Below are 25,645 nucleotides of genomic sequence, written 5' to 3'. Positions count from 1 at the left end.
ATACAGAATATACAGACACATACATATATGCCCCCAATGCCGATCTACAAAAGTTTGCTGAAATTCTTGGTACTTTCAACTCACAATGAGTACAATAATCAAAGCTTTTCCTGAAAATACCTGTTCCTAATGTCACTGGATTAGTTCAAAATTTCAGCTTCTGTTCAAAATGCAGGCTTTCTGGAACCTCAAACCACCTAGTAAATCTGGACCTTTCAGGACTGACTTAAAAAGCTAAAACGTAACAGTAGTAAGCTATCCGTCTATTTAGAAGGAGAGAATAATTTTGATAAACACTTATTTTAAAGTTTATAATCCATCCAAATAAATCTGCTGCTGCTGTTTCTTTTGCAGGCTTACACACTTGCCATTTTACAAATCATGCAATGTAATCATTGTGGGTCCCCAAAGCCTCTGTTTCTAGTCATGCTATCTGTGAAAGACATGTTTCTTCTGCTGGAAAATGATATATTGTATGTCATCTTTATTGTTATTTACTAGAATCATAGAATCATTTAGATTAGAAAAGACCTTTTAGATCATTGGGTTCAACCATAAATGAAGAATTTGGATGAGTGTGGTGGGTTTTTTTGAAAGAAAACTTTGCTTTTCTGGTTTTATTTATTAATATTTTTTTATTTTCCAGATTCAAAATGATAGCTCGAGCTCACTTATTGGTGCCATAAGATCACTGATCACCATCACAAGTTTGCAAACTAAAAAGCAGGGTAAAATTAAGTTGATTTAATTCAGAATTGAATGTAAACTCTTTTTCCTAAAAAACCAATTGCACGTATGTGGGTAATTTTCAATGCAGTGGATAAACTTTCATTTGATTCCTTTCATAATTCATTTGATTGTTTCTGTACAACAGCTTTGCTGGTGGACTCTGACAAATGTGATACTCATGCTGTGTGAATGTCTCATACATGTACAAACTGTACCAATTCAAGGTAACAACCAGTGGGAATAAAGCACTACCTGCTGACCTGTAAATGTAAACAGAAAAGAAAATGGAAAGAAAAAAGGACCATGTTGGTGATGCAAATTACATTTTAGGATTAAGGAAATAGTCACTGGAAATAGTTGCTGTTGAGCAGACTCCTCTGTTTTCTATTAGAAGTGTATGAATTGTTTCCTTTACACTGTTGAAATATAGAGAAAGGGTTTTAATGCAGACAGTTAAATTCATGGTGACAACCCTTGTGGTGTACTTGGGATCTGTATCCTTGTGGGCTGGTCTGTTGCATTGATCTCTGAGGACAAAAATATCAGGAGATTGATTCAGTGCCACTGAACTTGTATGCACTAGAAGGGCAGTAGATTTAAAGTTTTCCTTCAGCATAGGTTGGTTGTCTTCAAGTAAAGTTTCAGGTCACTTCTGGGGCATCATTGCAGGTAAATGTGCACTGTGTTTATTAGTCTCTGGTAGATAAGAAGGTTTCAGTTTTAATGATTGCAAGATCAAATATTTGACAAAAAGTGAAAAGCAAAGACCGGAGGTATATATTCTAGAGTGAAAGAGGGAGGAGAATAATGAGTTTGAGAAGAATAAAACACAGATTTGTTAGTGGAAAAGAATGCTACAAAGGTCTCTGTGTGAATCTTTGGTTCCTGGAGTTTCTGCCAATTCCTTTTATTACTATTTCAAGTAACCAGGTACATATGGCATGTTTGTAAGTAAAGCAGTCAATGAAGTTAGTTACACCTCTGCATTTATTACCCTACCCCTGAGTATTATTAACTTTTACATTCCACATAAAATATAATTTATCACTTAAATAATTTGCTTTGTGTCAGGGTTCAGTGTGCTCCAGTGCTTTCCTGCTCATTAAATGAGATATTTTTACTTAATGAGCCCAGAATGTCCTTTGCATTTAACATTAGAGTTGATTTCAAACACTCCATTTTTCTAACATATTTGTATGTAATTTCAGAATGTGGACTTCATTCCATAGTCTTACTCTGAAGAAAAAAGAGCTACAAAGAATAATGACCCATGACTTCTGGAGAGGAACACAGTAAGTATGGGTGAATATTTTAAAAAACCCGTATTATCTACCTGCATTTTGCATTCTTTCAACTGGTTTGAAAGTCTGAGTTACTATTTGAGCCTGATGCTGCAGTTATTACATACATAATACTCCATTAGGAAAGCATTTTCAGAAGGGACTGCAAGATATGGATTTGAATGAAATTAACAGTATTTAAAAATAACCTCACCCTTAGATGTGTGTGCGTGATACCCTGATTCATGTAGCATCTAGTCTTTCAAATATACACAGTTCACATATAAAATAAGTATCCACAGGATAAATAAACATCATAGAACTCTAGCAATATACCCCTAATGGGAATCTGGCTCATCTCTTTGCAATTGCAAATAATCACTTTGCAATTATTTAATAAAATCTGAGTAGAGAAACCCTCTGTGCAGTAAATCATTTGCTCATAATAATCACTGGAACCAAAAACCAGCCCAAACCTCTGAGCTATCTCAGCAATTCCAGGATAAACACTCTGCTGCTACACTTTAAATGGAATTTTGCCACCAGCTAGATCTCAAGGAGTCAGTGAGTAGTGTATGATGGATTCACAAGTGGGTGTTCATTTGAGTCCATTATAACGAATGTGGCCATCTGTGCATCAGCTGTACACCACTGACATGCAGGGTGCAAGTCTGATCAGTCAGGTGCTCAGGATCCATGGCAATGTGCATGGTGTGAAACACTCAATAAAGGATAGTAAAGCAGAAAATTAATCCCATTAAAATGTTAATATTGTAATATAGAATTTTTTTTCTTCTGAGTGACAAAAGAATAACTTGGGAAATAAGCAAACATACATTTATATTCAACTGAACTTACAACTTTTTTTCAGAGTATATTTGGCCATCATTAAATGTCATATGCACATTCTCCCATGGTTGCCTTGTCTCACCTGATTAAGAGCTTGGGCCTCTCTTTCTGTTCGCTCCTCTGGACCAGTTTCCTTGGCTGACCTCCTTTTCCTACAAGGCATGTGCAGCCATGTAAGTGTGTGGCAGCTGGATGTGGTGGAAGTGTATATTGTGGGAATGCCATGGTTACCACGGCACACGGTGGGCAAAGGAGCACGAGCAGGAGGTAGCAGTGGGCAGGCAGTCTGTGCCTTGGTGTAGCAGCCCTCTTCAATACACCATCATGATTACCAGGGGAAATCTCAAAATTCTCATCAGACTGGCAGAATCAGCTTATTTGAAAAAAAAGTTTTTTAGAATAGTGAAATAATGTTTCACGAGACTGGGTCATGCCTTGTAGGTCAAGGAGAAAAAGAACATTTCCCTGACTGGGGCAGTAGAAGTTAACAGTAGCGTGATTACTCGTGCAAGTGTATGAAATGTGAGAGCTTCATCTTTGCCATAGAGGGAGGGAAAAACAAATGAAAAATTGGAATCAATGTTGATTGTAATTTAGTGAGGGGCGAACACACCCAGGTTGTTTATTAACATCATCTCATCATTGAAAAGGCTACTAAGTAACATAATTGCTCTGATACAGACTGGGGAAACAATGTCATCAACTGTAAGGGAATCTGTACTCTTCTCTTGCTGTTACTCATCAGAGAGTGCACCACCACCAAGAAATCAATTTATTTTGGTTTTCCTTACAATCCTTCATCATTTTGTCCATTTGAGCTGCAGACAGTTAAGGCTGGCACATTCAAGCTGAATGCTTTTTTTTTTTTTTTTTTTTTTTGTATTTTTCACTGTAAAACTTAAAGGAAAAATGCTGGGGTTTTTTTTGGTTTGTTTTGTGCTTTATTTTGTTTTTGTTCCTCCCTGTTCCCCCCTGAAAAAAAATTTAGGCTATAATTTGCTCTGGGGAAATACTGAATTATTATTTTAGATACTGAAATTTGTAATATTGTAGCATATTTATATGACCTGGTGGAATCTCAAATGATAAGAGACTTTTGTTTTCCTTCTGATTCTATAATAGCAATAGACCTGCCCTTCATTTCATTACAGTTTTAAGGATAGGTTTGAGATATTTTAAATTTTGTTTGAATTACTTTTCTAGATAATAATTATCACTGAATGTTGTGTTTCAAATTCTAATGTCAAAGAATATCTAAAATATCTAGCCAAAATAATTAATTTTTAAAATCAGTTTTTATCTTCTGCACTGTGAATGTTTAGTTGCTCTGGATGAATAATAGTTTGGTTTTTATATCATATAAATCCTGGGGATGTCTCAATGTGTGCAGAAAGGAAAATGTGATACACCTACTTGAGAAATTTCTATGATGGGTCAAGAAGTCTTTTGGGAGAGGAGGTTGCTGAGTTAGAGTCAAGACTGGACCTACTGGAGCTTTCTCCCCTTTATCCTGTACTACTCCTAGAAACACACACATGTTTTTAGAAAATTCAGGTAGATTATAGAGGAGCCACGCCTATAATATCCCCTTCATTCCTGTGACTGGCAGTTTGCATTTTATTAGTATGTGCACATCTGATCTTGGCATGGGTATTAGGAAATAATTCTTTTCATCAGAGCACTGCCAGGGCTGGGTTTTGGTTGCTGTTGTTTTAGCTGATGGTGTGATCCTAAGCCTGGGCAAGAGCACAGTTTGTTGCGGAAAGTCTCTGGCAAACACTCACATGGGAGGTATTGCAGAACTGCTCACTGGCACTAATGAAAAGGGAGTGACAGGTGCCTGCAGCCCAGCTGAAGGGTGTTCATATCAGGCACCTTGAGAAAGTGAGGAGCACAGCAAACTAAGGTCATACCCTGATTTTTCTCTGACATTTGAGACCCTTGTTTTGGACTAGAAATGGTTGAAGAGGGAATAAATATCAGATGGATGATACAAGTGTCATTTAAGGGATAGTACATTGCTCCACTGGGCTTGTATCAAAGGGACCAGTATATGTATCTTTTGGTAACAAATTTTACTTAGCTTTGTTTTTTTAATTAACTATTTGCAATTGAGAAATAATCTATGCAGTTTCAAGAGAGGGTGAGATAATGGTGCTTATCAGATTCCTTCTGGGAATGGCAGTAAGTATTTTATAGCTAGTTTCAGTTAACATAAACTTTCTCTGAATCAGATGCATAACTTTTTACACATGTAGACTAAGGCCAAAGGTTCTCTTCACTCTTTGAAAGCACTGATATTAAATTTTTTATTAGTACCCACGATAAATAATGCACTTGACTTCAGTTTTGACAGTACTATTGTGAGAAACTATGACACATTTCTTTCAGAAGTACCTAAATAGCCAACTTTAATGCTGAAGAAAAGTTTATCTTTGTTTTAAATGAATTCTTTGATCAGTTTAAGTTACCTCCTGATGGCTGCAGCCTTTCTTGCATCAGTGGTCTCTGTGTTGCTGCCATCATGTTGTTTGTGTGTTCATGGCTGGCTTTCAAGCTATCATTTCTTTGTGTCTCTGTGTGGTTTGGTTTCACAAAGGGATCCTGGATCTAATATTGCCACTGCCATCCACTTTGCCAATATATGTGTATACTTGCAGGTGTCCAGAAACTCTTGCAGAAAAATGTAAATTGCTGTTCTTAAACCTAAACACACAGATTTTCATAGTTCATACTATTGGCCACTGTGCCTGAGTTCTGAGTTATTTGGGCACTCTCCTGCTTTTATAGCTCAGATTCTTCACACTTTTCTATTTGAGTCTTGTAATGCTTTGACTTCTCTGCTATGTTTGGGATGCTCCCATATTGTTTTCAATTTGGCTGCAGTAGCTTCACTGGCTTGCAAAATCCCAGGCTTTATTTTAGATCTTTGATACACTCTTTCCCAGTGTTTTATACAAAATCCAGAACACCATCCAGCTTTCTATCAGGAAACTAACCCTTCCCTTCAGATTGTGAGGTTCATTGTAGTTCAGATCAGTTAAAGGCTTCTCTGTGTTTTCTCTCTCTTTTTTTACTGCTTGCTTGAAATTGAATTTATTGGATCCTTTTACATGGAAGTATTTTACATGTAAGCTGATTCAAACCTCCTAAACTCCGAGTCTTAAATGAACTTCAAATAGTTGTTGAAAGTTGTGAGTGATACAGGCCAGGTTTTCTAAGCATCCTGTGTTCCTGGGAAGCTAAACTACAGTAAGAAATGCTAAACAGTACAGAACTTTCACCAGAACTTCTGAATTTTCTTAACTGTTGTCTGAAAATTGTAATTTGAAGAAAACAAACCCCTGTAAATGAAACTCATTCTGATGTTCATGAATCTAAGTTTGCCAGCCTGTGAGAGTCTCCTTCTTTTACTTGTTTAAGCGCACAGTGATTCTGTGAGGAAAATGGGCTTGAATCTCATTAGACATCGTCCTGTATTAATGGAACAGGTTCACTCATATTTTATTCATTAAATTATATTTGTCAATATTTTTTTCTATTTTAAGCTCTTACTGTAAAAGAGAGCATTATCACCTCAAAGTATTTGTTTCCTAGAGTGAATGCCAATACTATCCAGTCACACCATATTCTCCTAATTATGCTGAGGGTTTCTTTCCTAACAGCATTTATTTTCGGGTGTCAACAATACTTCAGTTAAATGTAGTGTAAAGTGCACTTATTTAGCAAACTTGTCCTTCAGAAAAGAGTTTTTTTGTCTTTAAAAAACCACTAGATTGTTTCTTTCTGTCAGTGCATGATACAATAGAAAACTTAAATCAATAACGCTTCTTATTCTTATGCAATTGATGCATAACATCCTTCTTCACACAGAGGTTTAATGTGTTGTAAATTAATTATCTGGAATGCGTAGAGGGTCAATGGACCTTGGTATGACTGGGATGTAATGTTAAAGTGTTCCATTTCCTTCCAGCCCTGCTCAGTTCTCTTGTCGACTCCTCTCTGTGTCAGCTATGCCATCTTCTGCGCTTTGGTCCCTTAAGTGTTGTTAATGCCCCTTGAGGGCTTGATCGATACGAAAAATTTGCTTTACCATAAATTTGTCCAACAATTTTCTTTCTTCTGAAGATGGAGTATCTTTCTTAACTGTACTTGCATAATGCTTCTTAGTAAACTATTCTTACTCTTACAGAAGTTTAAAATAATAGCCATATTTTAAATCAAATTTAAATGAAGTTGTGGAGATTCTGCATAAACAAATGCAGATGTAATTTTTGGCTTGTAGGTCCTAAAATGAATCAAGTATGCTTCAAGTGTCTGTTAGGAAGAGTTTTGCTTTACTGTATCTACACATCAAACCACATAGATGAATAAAATTGTTACTAACTGTGAAGAAATGCTGAGGGAGAGATTCTCAACCATGAAGAGTGCAATTAAAACATGCATTCACTGGGTTTAAAGTAGCCAATTTCCTTTAAAAATCAGAGAGGCCACTCTATTTCTTTTTTTGAAGCCAGCTTGGCTATTAGTTGCTAGGGTAACAAGATCCAAGATAGTGAATAAGCCCTGTCCAGGCAGCACAGTGTTACGGCTGTCTCAGATGAATGCAAAGAAATGCTGGTAGGAACATTCAATTATGGGTTAGTTTAATTTTTATTTATCCGTCTTTTTACTACAAGGATGGTCAAAATCTGTATGCATTTGTAATTAAAATGGTGCTGGTGTGTTTTAATTGTCTGAGTAACAGATGACACTAAACTATTAAAGCAGAAAATACTTCAAATCTCAATGAAAAAAAGGAAAGAGATGCTACTTAAAACTCCTGGCATGTTGGTGGGATCAATTTAATGTCCTGTGCTGTGTCAATGTCACTTTCATAAACTTTTGCTGAAGTGCTTTTCCTACTGTATGTTGAATGATGTTGTCAGGACTGAGTCGGGGGTACGGTGGTCTACTTTACTTCCCTTGATGAAAAGGTCACTGCCACTTGTAAATCTGTTTTACTCCCTGCACAGTTGTTAGTGTCAAAGTCTGTCAGCTCTGTGGGATGTTAAAATTATACAACTGTGGTAGGAACAAGGAACACAAATTCCCAAGTGGTACATCCCAAGAAAAAGTCTCTGATCTTTGTGTAAAAGTTCTGTGGAAAGTTTTTCATTCAGGATTTTCAGCTCACTTTGGCTTGATTGCAGAAATAAACAAAATTTCTGTTTCATTCCTCCCATCTGGTGGGCCCTCCCCACCAATAGCTCATCATAGGGCCACATATGTCCGTAGCTCATGGTTGCAAGTGAAAAAGTCTCTGCTTTATTTTTTTAAGGCTGCAAGGGCTTCAGTTAAAGCACAATTAAAACCTGGCCTGTGTTGTGTTATGTGATTATGTTTTGACAAATCATCACAATAGATCAGCTTCACAATTATTTATAAGTTATTTGGAAAATACAAGGAATAAACAAGAAGTAAAACAACTGGCCAATTTAGGGGAGGACACCTGACCTCCAAACCAAGCTTCCAACCAATTTAAGAAATGGAAATGATAAAAACCTCCAAAAACCTAAACTCTCTTTCCCTTATTCATAGCATCATCTGAACTGTTCTGTGCCTATGCAAAGACAATTTTTTACTCAGCACTTTTCCCATGTGAGTTGTAATACTTTGCTAGTGAACTGCAGCAAACGCAGTGGGAGCAAAACCAGCTGAAGTGCCAAGAGTGGCCATGTCCTCTGAGCTTGATTGATTACGACATGGAGTTTTCGAAGTTTTATGCTCTGGCTGTGCAGGAGATGGACACAAAGTTCTTTGCATGTGAAGTATGGCCAAAGCTTTTAGGTGGTCAATTTCCTGCTTAGTCCAAAGGCCTCTGCTAAGACAGAGGCAAGCTTTTCACACTGTGAGGTATTTCCATATGACCTTGCAACTAAATTGATTTTTGAACTGAGTGGAGTAGTTTGCTGCTGAGGAGACAGAATGGGACCTGAAAGGGGCAAACACTGAATCTTTTTGGCTTGACTTTCAGTCAAGGTAACTCACTGGGGTCCTGAAGGTGATGCAAGTAAACATCTGCCAAGTGAATCTTTGTGTCAAGGCAGCCATTGTGGGCAAACTGGGGTAGGCAGCAATGGGTAAACGTATATCAGTGTGCCAAGTAAGCATCAGCATGACAGGGAAGAGGACACACTATGATCCTGATTTCCTTTTGACTTAATTTTGACTGGAAAATTCTCTTTATGTGCCACTGGATCTGATCTAGAAGCTGTCTCAGGGCACTCCTTTCAGTGATATGAAAGAAGAATCTTTCGTATGAAGTTTTTCTTACTGTCTGTTAAAGATTTGAATGATAGGTAAGCAAATGATAAAGAAAAGCAAAATCCCTGAAGTTTTAATTGCTCTGAGGAAAAATTCACTGCCATCTCTATCAATCACTAACTTGGTTTTATAGATATCTTTCAAAATGTCATCCAATTTGCCTTTAAGATCACAAACACTTTTGCTTAATCCTCCTTCCCTGCCTACTGAGACAATTGCAGCATAAAAATTCACCTTTTCCCTTTATCAGATTCATTTCTACTGTTTGAAATTGCTAAAATCCAAATGGCAGATATTTGTACTTGCATAATTAGAAAGCTGAATAGATGCCTGTTGTATCAGTGCTTGTGTTTGCTGAAGACTCACAATGTTAGAGGGCATGTCTGAGGAATGTAAACAAACATCCACCTTATCAGGACTTTTACCACTAAGAAATAGAAAATAACATTTTTTTCCTACCCTCTGGCCTCCATTATCCCTCCAGTTCACCAGACTTAGCTCAATCTTTTTGTGGTTTCTAATTTTCATCTTCTCTTGGCACAGGCAAATGAAGTACAATTAAAAATTCTTGGAATGATTCTTTTAATCAGGAAGAGTGGTTCGACACTCAGGTCTGTACACGCTCATGTAATGGGTATCTGGTATGTAGCTGCTTTTTCACTCTGAAATAAAATAATGTGCACATGCTAATGTATCTGCATACATCTTGGGGATGTTTTTATTCTTTATAAAAAAAGACTTTTAAAAACTGATTATTTATATTTCAAAACAAAAATCAGATATCTATTTATGATATAAATAATCAGATTTATTCTGGACCAGTCTTCTACATATTTTTCCAGGCAAAAGGAATTAGAGCTCAGAGCAAAGACTGCCAGGATTTTGAGGGCTTTGGAAAAGTTACTTACTGATCAAGCCTACTGAGTGAATATCTGAGATGATTTACAGCCAAAAACATTTAAGGCCTTGTGTGGCACTTTCAGCCTTTCTGGGGAAAAAGGTTGCCTAATTGTACAAAGATTTAGTAGAAAAGATTTAACCTTTCCCTTAGTAAATTAATTTGAAATACTGAATTTTAAAGTGGTTATAAAGCATTGTGGTCCTTGTGATAAAAGAGGCAATACTTAGGTACTCCTTATCTTTCGGGTCTCCTTTAGCCATTGGGAACTTCATAAAGATGATCTAAAATGGGCTTGTCAGACACCTGCAGACGAGTATCTCCCAGGTATTACTGAGCCTTGTGCTTACACTTAACCATTGCCTTTCTTCAAATTTTCAGTCATATTCTTACTTCTTCCTTTCATGGCAGACAAAATTACACCTCTTTGGACTTCCGAAATGTGTGTCTTCTACATGTCAACCTGCAGAGGTTTCGCTATTTTCTCAGTCTGACATTATTATGCATCCTCTCTCTTTTGCTGTATTTTTTTATTAAAAATTTCAACATTTTTTTTTTTAAGTGCACTGAAACACCTTTTCACATTCATCACAGTTTTCCAGATCTCCCATCTGCTTGCACAGTCTGTGATGTCCAAGTCACAGCCTCTTCTCTTTTCTTGGTATTCCAAGTAGACACTTTGTCCTTGTAATTTGTGTCAAAACTTGCCTGGAAACTTTCCTTTCCCTCTTGGCTTACCAGGCACTATTTTGGGATATTCTATCAGATGGACTACCAGACACTACCACTTTGTTTTGTAGGTACAGTGACATGCTGACAGGGCCCAGAGCACAGTACGAAGAGGTAGTTCTGTAGGTCCCAGCTGTGTGCAGATGAAGGATGTCTCTTGTTTTGGACTCTCTTCTGATCTGGGGGAAAGACTTCCCTTTTTTCTTGTTTATCTTGGTCTAGTCTCCAGAATGAATGTTGCCTTAGCAGAGTTGAACTATTCTCAACATCTCTTCATCTAATTGTTAATTTTTTTCTGAGAATGAAGTAGTTTGATATACATGAGGTGACCCAGGCCAGGTATGAAGTGCTTTGCCCCAGCACATGAGTTCATGTGAAGGTTCCTTGTGTGAATTCTTACAGCAGCAGCCCAAAGAACCCCTTATTTGTATGACCAAGACTAAAGGGCTAGATGGACAAATGCAAATTTGCAGTAAGTTTTGCAATATCTGATACGAAGCATCAATATGTTGGTGTTAGGCTAGAGGGCTGCAGGCTTTTTTGAGAGAAACAGATGTGTGAGATGTGCATCATGTTACCAGTGGTAACATGGACAGCACTTTTGAAAAACCTTCAGCTCAAGAATGTGGCTCAAGCAGAGGTTTAAACTGAAGCCCCTCATCAGATGAGATGGGAAATTGTATTTAGGAAGAAGTGAATAAATACCCATGACAAATCTTCAGCTGCTCTAGTTCATAATGGAAGTTCATTCCCATAATGGAAGATCGTTCATAAATGATCATTACCCCAAACAGGCTCTCAGTGGCAATAGTAATTTAGGCTGGGAGCAAGAACAATTATGTTGATCAAACTATACTAAAGGAGGATGTTTATAAAGATTATCAATTTATGATGAACTTTCAGCTCTGAAAAAAAAGTTTATACTGATACTTAAATTTGCAGAAGCATAAAGTCTTTAAAAAACCCAAAAAATCACTAAAACCTGTAACACTTTAACCAGCCTCATTGAATTGCTTTTCTGCAGAAATTTTGAAGCAAAAACAATTAAGAAGAGCTGTTGTATGCATAAGTGCTAAGTATGTGAAACATTCCCAGCTACTGCCACATGACAACAATCCTGTCCCTGGGGTCAGGCTTTTCACTGGTAATTTCAGTGAGGAATCTCTGGGACAGTGAACCTGCTGGGGGAAAACTGGTGACCTGCCACTCCTAAGCCAGGATATACTGTCCTCTTATACATGTTCATTCAAAAATCTGTGCAACAAATCCACCTAAACTGTCTTTACTGATAAGATACAGAGCAGAATAATTTTATAATCTGCTTCTTTTCATATTTCTAATTGCTTCAACATTTTCATTGTTTCAACTGGAAGCATTGTATGTGCTCCACAGGTGCAGTGGCATTCTGCATTATTTATGCCTAATGTTTGATGTCTTATTTTTAAGGCAAAAAATCAGTGCCATGCAAGTAAAACCCTTTTTTTGGGCCAAAAGAAGAAGAAAGCCCTCCATCATTTCCATACACTCACCTTCCATGTGCAGTTATGATCTGGGTTGCCCTTATTGTTGGTTAATGTGTGAATAACAACCTGCATTTCCCACCTGCGATCAGGTTTTACTGCAGGAATAAAGCAAGGTCGAAATAATACCTAATGTTTAGACAGCATGCTGGTAGTCTCCCTGTCAGCAGACTATTCTTAAATAATAGTAACAAATTAGCATTAAAAGCTCTCCACAACAAGATGTGCTAAAATCATACTGGATGCTCAGTGACCTGTGCAAAGAAAATGTAATATGCTGCTTTCTAGTGCTCTCAGCCTCAGCCGCTGTAGTGTCAATTATGTCACTATAGCTTTTCAGAGGTGGAACCAATATGACTCAAGAAAATAACAAAACAAGAAAAAGAGGGAAAAAAAAAAAAAGCAAAAATAAACTCTGGATGCAAGATGAGAGAGTGTTGCAAGCAGAGAATGTTTAGCTCCAGTGCTGAGTTTGAAGGGGTTGCCCTCTTAACACAATGGGACCCAGCTTCCTGATGTGTTCTCTGAAGTGGCTCGTTGCAGAGCAGTAATGTTATATCTTAATAAGCATAACGCTGTGAACTGAGGCATATTTTTAAGTCAGACACATGGGAGAGAAACATATCAGAGCAGAGCTGTGTTATTTTTAATGGAGCATGTGTTTGTCTTGTAAGTGTGTCAGAAGAAAAGGAACAGGTCTCGAGTTTCTTCTCACCATGTCTAACGTAGGATGGGCACTCCAACTGCCTCTCTAACTGACATCAGTGGTCTTTGATGTTGCAAATGACACTGGATGGTCTGGACTACACTTGTACCTCACATTCAATGACATTGAATACATATTACATATATCAGTGTTCATTGAAGCTCTTTTTCAGCTCTTCTTTGAAAACCACAAAGACCAAGGTACCTTTCACTATACGAACAAGATTGTCATAAGAGACTGTTCTTTTCCCAGCTTTGCCATGAGTGTGTCGTACAGATGAGGGGGGACATGATCTGCATGAAAACATTTCCGTTTACATTCAACTGACAAACAGATCTTGTGGTGTGGAATTGATAGCTGCCATGTGCACCGTACTGCAGCCCATGCCACACACCTCTCATTCTTAACATCAAAACCAATAGTAGAGTAAAAATGTTTGCAATGAAATTCCTAAGGACATTTTAAATTTCAATTAATATTGAGAATGGGTTTTTTAATAAGTCTTGGGTCAAGACGCATCATAAATCTATTTTCCACAGAGCACAGAAAATATATACTCATCTTGTCTTTGTGAAATGACTGGATCTAGTCTTACATCCAGCAGCCAGCTGAGGCTGCTTGTCTATTATAGTCTCTTCCACCATTCCTGACAAATGAACAAATAACTAGATGCCCTGTGAAACATTTTAAATAGAACTGTCTCCTGAAAAAGCAGTTACTGACAGAGACAGGTTCGATCCAGATCAAGGGAACCTGCTGTTGAGTACAGAAGGTCAATACTGGTCACTGGCATTTTTATTTCTGATTTTTTTTTTTTAAACTAAGCATAGGTAAAGATTATGATGAATAAAGTAAAGCAGAAAACAAGCAATCTATGAACTGAAGTGCATCCTCCTCTTATTAAACCTTATTGTGCTCTTAAAGCAGTAGCAGAAGCTGTTGCTATGAACTCTATCATACAAGAGGCTTTCAAAACAGCATTTTAAAACTATGTATTAGCTAGAAACCACTTTGCCCACAAATTCTGAAAGAGCTGAAAGTAGCTTTTGAAAAGGAGCCAATGTATTTCATGGCAGAAGAAATTAAATGCTATTTTTTACTTTTGAAGTATTTGATCAAAATCCAGTACTGAATATAGTGTCTTAAATTAATTCTGTTTAGAGTGCTTCTCTGCTGGTTACAACCTGGATCCTATAGCACTAACTTCCTCCCTCTCTTGTTGTGTTCTTTGGTGTATGCACGAGGATTCCGTGTTTCCAATGCCAGCTGGAGGTGCTAAGGTCACGTTCTTATCTTTGGAAACAAAGCATGGGTTTGTGGGAGCTGGACAGATCAAAACCATGATTGTTTTTATTTATTCTGTTTGAATAGCATCATTGGCTCTGACTTTGCTTAGCTGTGAAAATGGCTATTAAGAGAAAAGTCACCAAGACCAAATCAGCCCAGCAACAGCAAACTATAAAACAGAATTTGACAGGTTTTAGGAAGGAAGGCTAGCATTATAGCCCCAATATTCTTGATAGCCTTTGGCTAAGTCCGGGAATTTAGTCTTCAATATAATCAATTCTCTACAATCCACAAGTATTAAATTCATAGTTAGAATGTTGTTTTCTCCTTCCCAAACCTTTCATTTAACAAGAAGATCAGTAAGATGAAAGGCAATTGTTACTGAGAACGGCCTTAGGGAAAGCAAAAAGAGCAAATCTGGAAAACAGATTCATATTTTTCTGGAAATGGGTAGTATTCATAAAACATTTAACAAGTTCAAGGTCAACTTGTTCTCCTTCTGTATACTATTCGTAACAGGCATTTGACAACTCAGTGTCAGTCAATCTAGTAGCTGAACTGAATATATTGGGCCATCCAGTTTAAATAAAAACTAAATCTTCATTGTGAAATGAACACAACAAATCCAAGAAGTGCAAAAGGCTTTCCTGTTGCTGAAATTTCAAATAAAATCAACAAATACAGTTACAAAGGAGAGGAAATAGGTCTATTTTTGATAAATAAGCAGATGTATGCATAAATGGCTAGAGATTATGGTCCTTCACACCGCAGTGGTGTTGTCTTCTCATCCTGAGCATTCCACAGATTTTTTTTGTCAGTATACTATGCAAAATTACCTAACATCAATATGATATTCATGTTTTGCAGTTGCAATTACTCTGAACTTCTCTTTTCAGTCCCTATACAAGACCACCTTGGAGTTTATTCCCAGCATTGACTATTTCTCAATATGCTCGGGGATACAGTAAACGGTATCCCCTTGTGGCTCGTGTCCTACTGGAAAGTGAGGAGATTACACTCGTTGGATTGGAATAATGACATTTTCACCTGACTTCAAAACCTGGTGAAAATAGTAGCTCAGGGAGACACAGAGACATATATTTTGGAAATCCCAGGGATATTGAGTTTTGTATCCGTGCAAATTCTGAGGTTGGGTCCATTTTTAATTCTAATATTTTTCTTTTTAGTTACTGTCATCATGGATCTTAGAGAACTTATCCTTTGTCCATTCCAAAAAAAATGGATAAACATGACTTATATCTATCTTTTGAAACAAATTCTTCTAACTAAAAGTTAATCTTATGTAGTGTATGTTGAAGACAGATGGTCCTAAACAACAAGCTCATACCTTTCCTCCACTACTTCCAAATGGCACAGCTATTTCTAACAGTGAAAGTGCATCATACCACCAATTGCCTTTTCTCTTTCAGCAAGACATACAATGAAAATCAGCTAGCAATTGTTTTGTGGGTGGGTTTGCAGATTAAAGATCAACTATAAATTGAGATGAGTATCAAGTTCGCAATATACTTTGTTCCTTTTTGGAAACCACTACCTGGTTTTGTTTTTGAAGCTGCCACAGGTTTTCAACAGGATTCTTACTCTAAGCACTCAGTATCTTTCATCAGCCAGCACCCACTGAATGACTACCAGGGATGTCAGTGTCAAATTCCTCTGCAGACGTCCAGCTGGATGTTGTACAGGGATTTAGCTGAAAGGGCTTGCTGCAGGAATGATGTTACTAAGCAGTTCCACCTTCCCCACTCTGCATCTTTCAAATATCAGCTATAAATATTTTTAATATGCTCATTATTTAAAATGTTAGACCTCCTCCCTAATTTTGTCAGGTGTTTTAGGCGGCTTTCTCACTACAATTATAATGTATGTCTGCAGTCCAGGAAGACAGCTGAAAGCACAATGACTCTGGCTCTATATTTGGAAACATCTGCTGTTTCATTTCCATGATGCACAATGATGTGCAGCTCTGAGAGGAGGAACAAGTCTGGAAGAGGAGACATTAGTTTATGGTTAAATATTTTGATACTGAAATTGGGATTCCCTCTTATCTAATTCTCTGGTAATATTCCTCCTTTGAGTAAAGGATGCTGAAATAGTTTCTTAATGGTCCTGTGACTGTTCGCTGTGAAATAAATCCCACCCCTAGCGAGGCAGCCCTTTCTGGTATCAGCAATTGGCTTCCTCCACATCATTTTGTCGTTCTTGAGAGAGAAGCATAGAGGCAATAAAGTGTGATATGGAGTGAAAACAACTAAATTGACTTAGGAGGGGCTTTGGTTTGAGGAGTCTCTAGATTTAAGGTGAGTTGTTGAGGATCTGGGAGAAGATTTGCTTTACTCTAAGTTCTATAAAGCAGTTGTGCCAAAACATCATATAAAAGCCTAGTTGCATGTTCAGGAGAAGTTCCCTTTGAGTTGAGAAAATCTGGCAAAATTCTATTCATTATAGTGGTTTATTATTTTTTAATAGTCTGTCAGATAATTTGAGGAGAACAAAGCTGTGTGAATAATCATAGCAATGCTTTATGGGGGGCTAAGACAAATTGTAACACTTGGTGCTAGGGATAGTTTTGACTCTTATTCTCAACTGACCTAAAAAAGGGCCCTTCCATAGGTATTTCCATGGTGATCAGCTGTTGATCACTGTTGGATCCAGGACACGGATCTGAGGTCTGACCCAGTGCCATTACACCTATGGACATTTCTTCCAGATAAAAGGCTGGAGTTAAACCTTGCATGGCATCAGAATCAGGCCACATGTTTTTTTCTTCTCAATAATGGTTATCAATGGAAAATTTAAATTAGAGCCAGGAGAGAGCATGGGGCTCAGGAGACCTGAGATAACACATCTGGGAAATGCTGTTTGGTATTCTTTGAGGTCAATTGAGTATCTTCTGAGCCTGTCTGTCTACAATAAGACTGTTAAGTGTATTGACAGAAATTTCAGAGAATGCTGAAAAATTTTATTTTTGAGAAGCCTTCATACAAATTGTATTTAAAATTCCCTTGTGTATTCACTATGTAGGAACTTTGTTATATGTTTTTTTCTAGAGCAATATAATTCTATTGGCCAGGAATTCCCAGCTTTAAAAGACTGGGCCATGAAGAGCTGCCTTATTTCTACAGAGAGAACAGGCTCTTTTTTTCCCCTCTTAAGTTTAGAACTTGGTGGAGTCTTTCTTCAGCAAAACTAAGAAGGTGCACATTTTGGTCTGGCAGATTCAATTTGATTTGTCAAATTTTCTGAATCTTTGTGATTAAAGCTACAAAGATCAAGCTCTTCCATCACTTTAACTGAAAGTAATACAATAAAGTTTAATACAGCAACAATATTTTGCCCTAAACGTTATGTTAAGGCTGTCTATCAATAATTCAGCTCTTACATAAAATATTCTTCCAAATAAGATATTGAATGTCAAGAGCAAATGATTTTGTGGATATATTTTCAAAGAATATCAGTCTCTCTGTTTATGCCAATGAAGAGTGAAAGAAACCTGAGGGTGAGAAATAGAACAAGACAAGGTTTAGTGAAATATGTGGACTTGGAAGGAAAAATTATGAACATTTGGAGAAGTGGACCTATAGCATGGAATGTGTCTTAATAATTCTATTGCTTTCTTTTTTGCTAATGTTTTAAACCAACTTCCAACAGATAAAAAGTGACAAAATAAACTTTCATGGAAAAATATCCTCAAGAATGCAAGAAACGTAAAATAAGTGCGGCATATAACGATGAAATGGGCTGTTCTAAAGTAAGGCTCCTAACCTGAGAGCTAAAAAAAAATAAAAGAATTATTACTTAAATCTTATTTAGGATATACAAAAGAATCAATATCTTGAGGGGGAAAAAAAAAAATCTATGAATTTGCCCTGAGGTGAAATACGAAGGTGATGGGAAAAGCTTCCATTGTAAGATGACTATATTATTCCCCGGCATTTCATAAAAGAATATTCCATGATATTTTCTCTTTACAGGTTGTTTCATGTTTGCTTGCATTATTCAGAAACATTTTGCATCTTCACTTCCTAAATTGGCTAAAGAGGCATTGTCCAGCCATCTGTAAAGGCAGGACTGACTGCTTATACCACTGATTTGTAAGAGGTATGTTTGGTTTTGGAACGGTAAAAGTTTTGTCCCAAAAATTGCAGCATTGCCATCCCACACTTCAATAAAATATATCGAAAGTATCTAGAAATCATGAGAATGACTTCAAAGCTATGAGTTTGCAGCTCAGTGAGCACATTTGGTATGCCTGGCCTTCCTGGCTTTGTCAGTTTAGAAGTGACTTCCTAGATTTTTCTCACAATCATGAATAGAGTATTTTTTAAAAAGTGGATGATTTTACAGCCATGTGACTCTAGGAACTGATGCTTAAGTATGCCACAAGAAATTCAGATACTATGGTAACTAGTTCTAAGTGTACTGTTTGCTCACATGATTTTAAATGCCACCCTGAAGAAGAAGGTTAAAAACACCTAAATTCTTCTTGCCAAGGCTGCTTTTGTTTCTTAGAGAGATCAGCTGTGTCAGAATGAAATCTTCCCTCAGGCCATTTTTTTTTTTTAACAGCCAGATCACTTTAACTGCTACTTCTGGCAGTAAAATTTTTCATATCTGCATAAGAAACAATGAAGTTAAAGCCTCCTGGAGAAGAAGCTGCCAAAGTCATGCTCTTGTCCTTCGGGATTGTTTCAGTGGGGTTCTGCCACAGGTGTTTCTTCAGGTGGGGAAATGGAAATTTATCCTGTGTCCTGAAAGCCACTACTGATAATACGTCTTTTTATCCACACTCATTTGTCTCTCTAGAGATCACCAGCACTATTACTGATAACACAACTTTATATAGCTTTAGGCAGCTTGTCAGCTTTTTGATCTTAACAATTATGAGTGAAGGTTTATTATGTGGGCAGGAGACAAAAGGGAATATCACCTGAAAGTTTCTGAAAAGGGAGAATTATGGGACTACCCCACAAGTGAGAGGTAATATGTGGTCTCCAAGGGCCCCATCAAACTTTCCTGAGGAACAGTCACAGACCAAATAATCCCAGCACCGGATTGTTTCTCTAAAGGGAAATAATCGGTGTGACAATGAAAATGTGCCGGCCAAATGTACCATTGAGTACAGATGAGCCCCCTTCTTATTCCAAATAATAATGGTATGTTTTCAGATTTATGGTGTTGCTCCTTTTCTTCTTCTGCTCCATCACTTTACTCTTCCCCTCTCCTCCCCTGATGGCAGATAATATATAACCCATAAGATGTATTGGTGTGGGTATGATGCTGAGATGGGATTTTTGTTTCTTCATTCTTTTAGTAAGGGAAGCTGAACAGACACATATAGATGGATGGGTGAAGTGAAGTAGAATATTACTGAATAATCTTCAACCTTGAATGAGGAAAATGAGATACAGTATGCCTAATGTTTCATTGACATCCATGAAAAGAGACATGAAAACATCCAAAGCTCTCTCAGCAGAGGAAAGTTAAGGGGACCACATGCCGTACCACAGCTCCAGTGAGAACGGTGACCCTGGCAGGACAACAAGGATCCCATCCATGCACCTCTCCTGGTGTGGTCACAGGGAGAGGCTGTGCTTGGTGCATCAAGAACAAAATCCTGTTTGGTGAGTACTTACTGCAGTGCTTTCTTCTTATTTCTGTGCAAGAGGTAATATAGGACTCCATGTTTCTTAATTTCTGTAGTAATTTCATGATTATGTTTCCAAAAGAAAGGACGCCTTCTTATTTTCATAATTAACAGGAAATACATGTTATACATTAAATGTGACACAAGAGAGATGAATTATGCAGTAAATTCTGTGTGTGCTGATCAGCACAAAGCCCAAGGCACATTCAGCAGAGTTGCTGTGAAGATCTGTAATGAGTTTCAAGTACATCATTTCCTGATGGAGGGTAAGAAAACATCCATCAATGCTAATTTTCCCACAGTTTTTAGCTTTTTATGAATACTTTACAGCTTACAAAAAAAATGAATTTCTAAAGTGCAACTTGAGGAAACTCTCTTAGTAATTAGAGAGTATTCCTAGCCAAAACTAATGAGGTCTGAACCTTAAACATGGGGATGGTTCAAAGTTGACAGCCCCAGCCTCTAATTTCTTCAAAAAGGTTAAATTAATTCCTCAAATCTGAACATGGATATTTTTTTTCTAGTTGAACCCCAAACCAGGATTATCATTGTGACTTCAAAAATGCAGAATTTGGATGTTGAGCTCATTCCTGATTCTGTACTAGTGTTGTACAGGATTAAGTGGTCTGAAAAAGCAAACTCCAATGAGATTGGGGCATCTTTACACCAAGCTCAAGGACTCTGTGAAGTGATGCTGACTTTGTAGTGGAGCATATGACCATACATACAGCTCTTTTCTCTTCAGCCTCTGTCAAGATGTTGCAACAAAGATGTCCTGACATTTTAGGAGGGAGAAAATGGATTTTAGATACTGGCAAGGAGGGGGGGCCACTTTTCTGATTAGGCAGTGGTCCATTTTATATTGAGAACTATCTACTTGATTGCAGGCTTCAAAGAACCCATATATAATATCTGGGAATATATTTCCAGCTGGTGTATGTTTTTTATTTAGTGAGATTAAGCATTAAATATATTTCATGGTTAATTAATAATATGCATTTCTATGTAGTATCAAAGCAAATATAAATATATTAAATATAAAAAAATTTTAACGGCTATACCAAGGTGCTTAACACCTTAAAACTCTGGTGATTTTAGAGAATTTAAAGGTTATCAGGTTAAGAGTTGTGAAGAGCTTTTAAAGAGAAGTTCTAAACTGATATGTGAGGAGGGTAAAACTTCTTATTAAAACTCACCCTCACTGGGAGCATCAGGTTGTTATTTTACTGCATGTGTTTCCTGCTTATGTCCCTCAGTTATGTTAAATGAAAGCTCTCTCAGAGGAGATCACTAATCTTATTCAATTAGAAGTTAAGGTTTTTTCCTGAGACAGAGACAGAATTTAAAATCAATGTTCAGGTTTCTTAATACAGACTACTTTCCAGCACCTGTCACTTGAACGAGAAGGCTTTTCTATATCCAGAGTAGATTTTATTTGATGAATCCCAGAATCAAAAGCCATAACCTACTGAACAGCCTGAGGGCTGGAGTCTGAACAGCAACAAACAAAATAATTTCAGATATATGAGAATAAATTGAAGCCTTGCTTAGAGAATTTAGAACCACTTGAATTCTGCAAGACAATTCTCACTCTTCAGTTTTACATCCATTCCAAAGCAGAGCTTGTTTCAGTCATGTTTTTGTTAGCATTTACACTCATGGGAACAGGTTTCTTTCACAAAGGAAGAACTGTACCTTTCATGAGGTGCAGCTTCTCATGACCAACAATACTGCAGAGACACATTCATCCTCTCTGAAACATTTCAGCTGTTTGGACAAGGCAGAAACAATTCCATGGGACTGCAAGACTAAGTTATGAAAAGCAAACACTCACTCTGGATTACTCTGGCTTCTACAAAGAAATTAAGTAACGAATTTTTTTCACCCTAATTCACCAGTGATCACTGTGACTATTCAGACGAAGCAGGATAGGTTCTTTCATATGCTGTTATTAGCAAGAAAGGCTAATTATTCTTGCTTAAGGTAGGCAAAACCAAGTTGTTGAGTTCTGGTACTAATAAAAAACTATTTTGTGATCCAATAAGGGACTGGACTAGAACACTGAATACCATTCACTTATCTTTGAAGCAAACAGAACTTTTGTAGTGTAATACTACACTTGTTTCCCTGCTTAGTAGTTAACATGTCAAGTGTTCACACTGGACCTTAAAATGAGTTAGAAAGCTCAGGAGTATATCAACATTTACAGCATAAAACTGTCTTCTCTTTGATCATTCAAGCTTTCCATCACTCTAGGTGGTCCTAACTAATAAGGAACTGTGATCCTCTTCACTACTTGATTCCAGTAGCCACACAACAGACCACATGCAGTTAGTGCTTGCCATTAGTGTTTCAGTCAAATACCAACACTTATCTACAGATTTATGCTCCTTTTAATTACATATTTATAAATCATGTCACTATATGTATGGGGAATAAAAATGTCTCTTTTAAGGATTTGAACGTTCTGCATCTTTTTCTTTGGGATTTTTTTTTCCCTCAAAGCAAAAACCTGTGCAAGTTATTTAATGTATCTAATATGTGTTATTGAGCAGGGGCACTGCTCTAAGTGCTCCATAAACGTGTACTATGAAAAATAGAACTCTTTAATTTTCTCCAGATATTTATATGAAGTTCTTTGTATAAGAATCTGGTTTACAAATCTGACATAGCTGTGCGATGCCCAAAATGTCATCATTCGATCCCATCTCTGTGCTTCAGCAGCCCTCATCTGCCTGGTTATGGATGGTGAGCACTAACAGCTCTACTCATTTTTTGTGCTGAGAACTCTGAAAAACACACCTGCAGAGGAGGAGGTGGCACTCAGAATTAAATACATGCTTCTGGTAACATTCTTCTCCCAGGCAGCTATTCCATAATGAGTTTAGTATGATTTTGAGTCTTGTGTGTTCTGTCTCAGTAAAGGAGAAGCTGTGGCCATAGGATAAGAGTCCCGTTGAGCAGATACCCAGGTGTGGAACAAAGATGTATGTATGTGCCGTTTAGGTTTTAGGGTTTAATGACAAATTAGAAGGGCTGATAATGAAATTCTTATGTTGAAAACGCCTTATGAAAGGAGTTAAAAGCAACTTTAACCAGGAAAATCCTCCTCAAATATCTATCCTGTATACATATAAAAAACCTGCTAAATTTGAGATTATTGAGAACGAAGAAGTTGCTGAAGGGAAACTTTGTTTTATAACTGATCTCTATGAAACCTTAAGCTCCGTCTTGCTTTGATTAGATGTTCTTTGGCTGATCTCATGATCTTAGAAAATACATGTTTGTGATTAGGTCAGGTATGTAAGTTAAAGCAAGCCCTTTTGATGCATAAATAATTCTTATTTTAGAGGTTTATGATAGTAACCCCCTCTCCCAAATCTTATGCAGGCAGGAATTTGTCACGATTGCCCCAGGATATAAATGGTTTGCATCTTATGGGTAAAGAATGGTCATTGGTTCCTGCTGTACTGTCTACAGCACCTGAGGTTGAGCCTTGCTCCCAGCCCAGTTATTGCTTTGGGATACCTGGTTAGGCTGGATTATCCGACTGTGGGTTTTTCTGGTGTCCTGACTGTCTCAGGCAGAGTGTCAGCAATCTGAAGCACTGAGCGCTTCTTTTAAGGGCTAGTCAGCTGAAAAACAAACATTAAAAAAATGTAATCTTTTTAGTTTAATTGCCATAATTCAGTCCCATAATTCCACACATTCCTTAGAGTTTGGGTTAAACCCCTCTGGCAGTTATATGCTAGTGAAGCACACAGATTTGAGATTCATTTTCTTCCATTTTAATACAGAAGTGTAAATTTTGAATAATTGTGAAAGATATGAACTTAAAGAGGGAAGATGTCTGCTCTAAGAGAGGAAAGACACAATGGATTTGCTCTGAACTGCCTGGGATCATTTAAAACCAATGAATTAAAATCAGATGGTCGGTGAGGGCTATAATTTACACTACAGAGGTGATAAAGCCTTTTGTGTTCCTATTTGCAAAGAAACCATTAAGCTACAGTGATTTTTGATTTTTTTTTCTTCCCACCAGGGAGAAATGTGAAACTCAATTTTACCCCCGATTGGTAAGGTGCTAATTTGTCTGACAAGTTGTTGGAATCTCAGCATGTTTGAGGTATCCTTGATGTATCAACACCTTCATGCTGAATGAAGGATGCCTTTAATGTGTAAATGTTTAGTACATATCCTATATCTCATTAGCCAAGAACAATACAAACCACACACAGGCAAGAAGGGTCAGAAGCAAGCTCCAGTCAAAGAGAAAAATCTTTTATGTTCTAATTAAATGAGCAAACATTTGGAATACATCTTTTTTGCAAATAGTTTATCAAAAAATACACTTGAAATTCACAGCCTCACTTGAGTTCTAAAGCCCTGGTGAGTCTAATATCAAATTATATTAGATTTGAGTCCAAGTGCCATATAACACTGATGTCTCCAAGTTCTTCTTACTGCATGCAATACCACAAACTATAAAGAATAGTAGAAGAAAAGCAGTAGTTTATAAACCCACAAAGGTATCCTTCTCCAAACTGCCCCTGTTAGTCTAAACCTTTGTAAGTTCTATGTAACTTTAGATATTTATCTTCATTGACTCTGTTGTGGAAATGACAAATTTTCTAGGGAGAGCTGCAGGATGCTGGTGGGGTGGAGCAAGTTCTTTGCTGGATGTCTTCTAATTGGACTCACCTGATTGTGGGACAAGAAAAGCGATGGCTCTGGATGAGGATGCGGAGGATGTGTTCACACACTCTCAAATGGTTTTCCACCCTGGCTCTTCTTCAGGGAGAGCCTCTTGTTCTCTCTACACCAAAGCATAAGGTAGACATGGGCTCACAGGGTGAAACACAGAACTGCTCCATTTGGAGACTTTGGAGATGGACAGCTGTCCTGCCCAGCCTTTGCTGTGGCCCTTGCCAGCACTGCCTTCCCTGCAGGCCATGTAGGCACACTGGTGTGCCGCAAACTTCTGGCTGGCTGTGTTCTGACACTGCACACGAGAGATTAGAGAAGCTCTTTTCACTACTATTTATCCACATTATATTACATCAGTCTCATGTTTGTCTGTTCAGTTGTAATTGAGCCCTGGTCCTGTGCATGGGTTCATTCCTTCTTTCTGCTTTTCTTTTCCAGAGGTTGATCTCTTTGAACTGCTGAAACCTGATGACTTGCAATCAAGTGATTGTCTGTGAAACAATAAGGTCAGCAGTGTGAAGATTCAGGTTTTCTGCCTCTAAATGCAGACTGCTGTGCTGGGCCACTGAGGTGAGTCTGACTGAAGCTCATTGCCTGAATGAAGAATGGAGTGGGAGGAAAGGGATTAAAAGTACCTGGAGACATGTAGAGCTGTTAATACAGTGTCTGTCCACTTTGATAGCTGGGGGAAATACGCTGCATAAACTTACAATAGATGTGACTGACAAATGTCAGTTTCTTGTTAAATGTTAAAGCCCTGATGGACCCTGAGGCTGGAATTCTAAGCCCCATATGCTTGCCATGCAACCTTGCAAAAAGATCAAGAACATTTACAAGCCCAGTCATAAGATCAGTTTTTCCAATGAAGGTATAGTAGGAGTTTAGGGGATTTTTGTGGGTTTTTTGTATTGGTGTAGTTTTACAAATACCAAGAATATTATATTTATTTTTATCTGGGGAAATATAAAT

General features: G+C 37.5%; 2 long non-coding RNA genes across 2 annotated transcripts in view; one reads left to right on the top strand and one right to left on the bottom strand.

Moving 5' to 3' along the window:
- The first annotated feature begins 652 nt into the window (after window positions 1-652).
- LOC125330326 lies at window positions 653-25,225 on the top strand. Its single transcript, XR_007205462.1, has 5 exons — window positions 653-728; window positions 1,938-2,021; window positions 18,297-18,423; window positions 19,637-19,946; window positions 25,115-25,225. It is a non-coding gene; the product is annotated as an uncharacterized LOC125330326 (long non-coding RNA).
- LOC125330325 overlaps window positions 24,278-25,645 on the bottom strand; it is a 55,612-nt gene continuing 54,244 nt past the window's right edge. Inside the window, exon 9 of the long non-coding RNA XR_007205460.1 lies at window positions 24,278-25,270. This is a non-coding gene — a long non-coding RNA (uncharacterized LOC125330325). The remainder of the gene's footprint in view (window positions 25,271-25,645) is intronic.

Source organism: Corvus hawaiiensis, chromosome 9, assembly GCF_020740725.1.
Source record: "Corvus hawaiiensis isolate bCorHaw1 chromosome 9, bCorHaw1.pri.cur, whole genome shotgun sequence".
In the NCBI taxonomy this organism is placed as follows: domain Eukaryota; kingdom Metazoa; phylum Chordata; class Aves; order Passeriformes; family Corvidae; genus Corvus; species Corvus hawaiiensis.
Note: the sequence above shows the minus strand (reverse complement) of the source record. Positions and strands in the feature narration are given on the sequence as shown.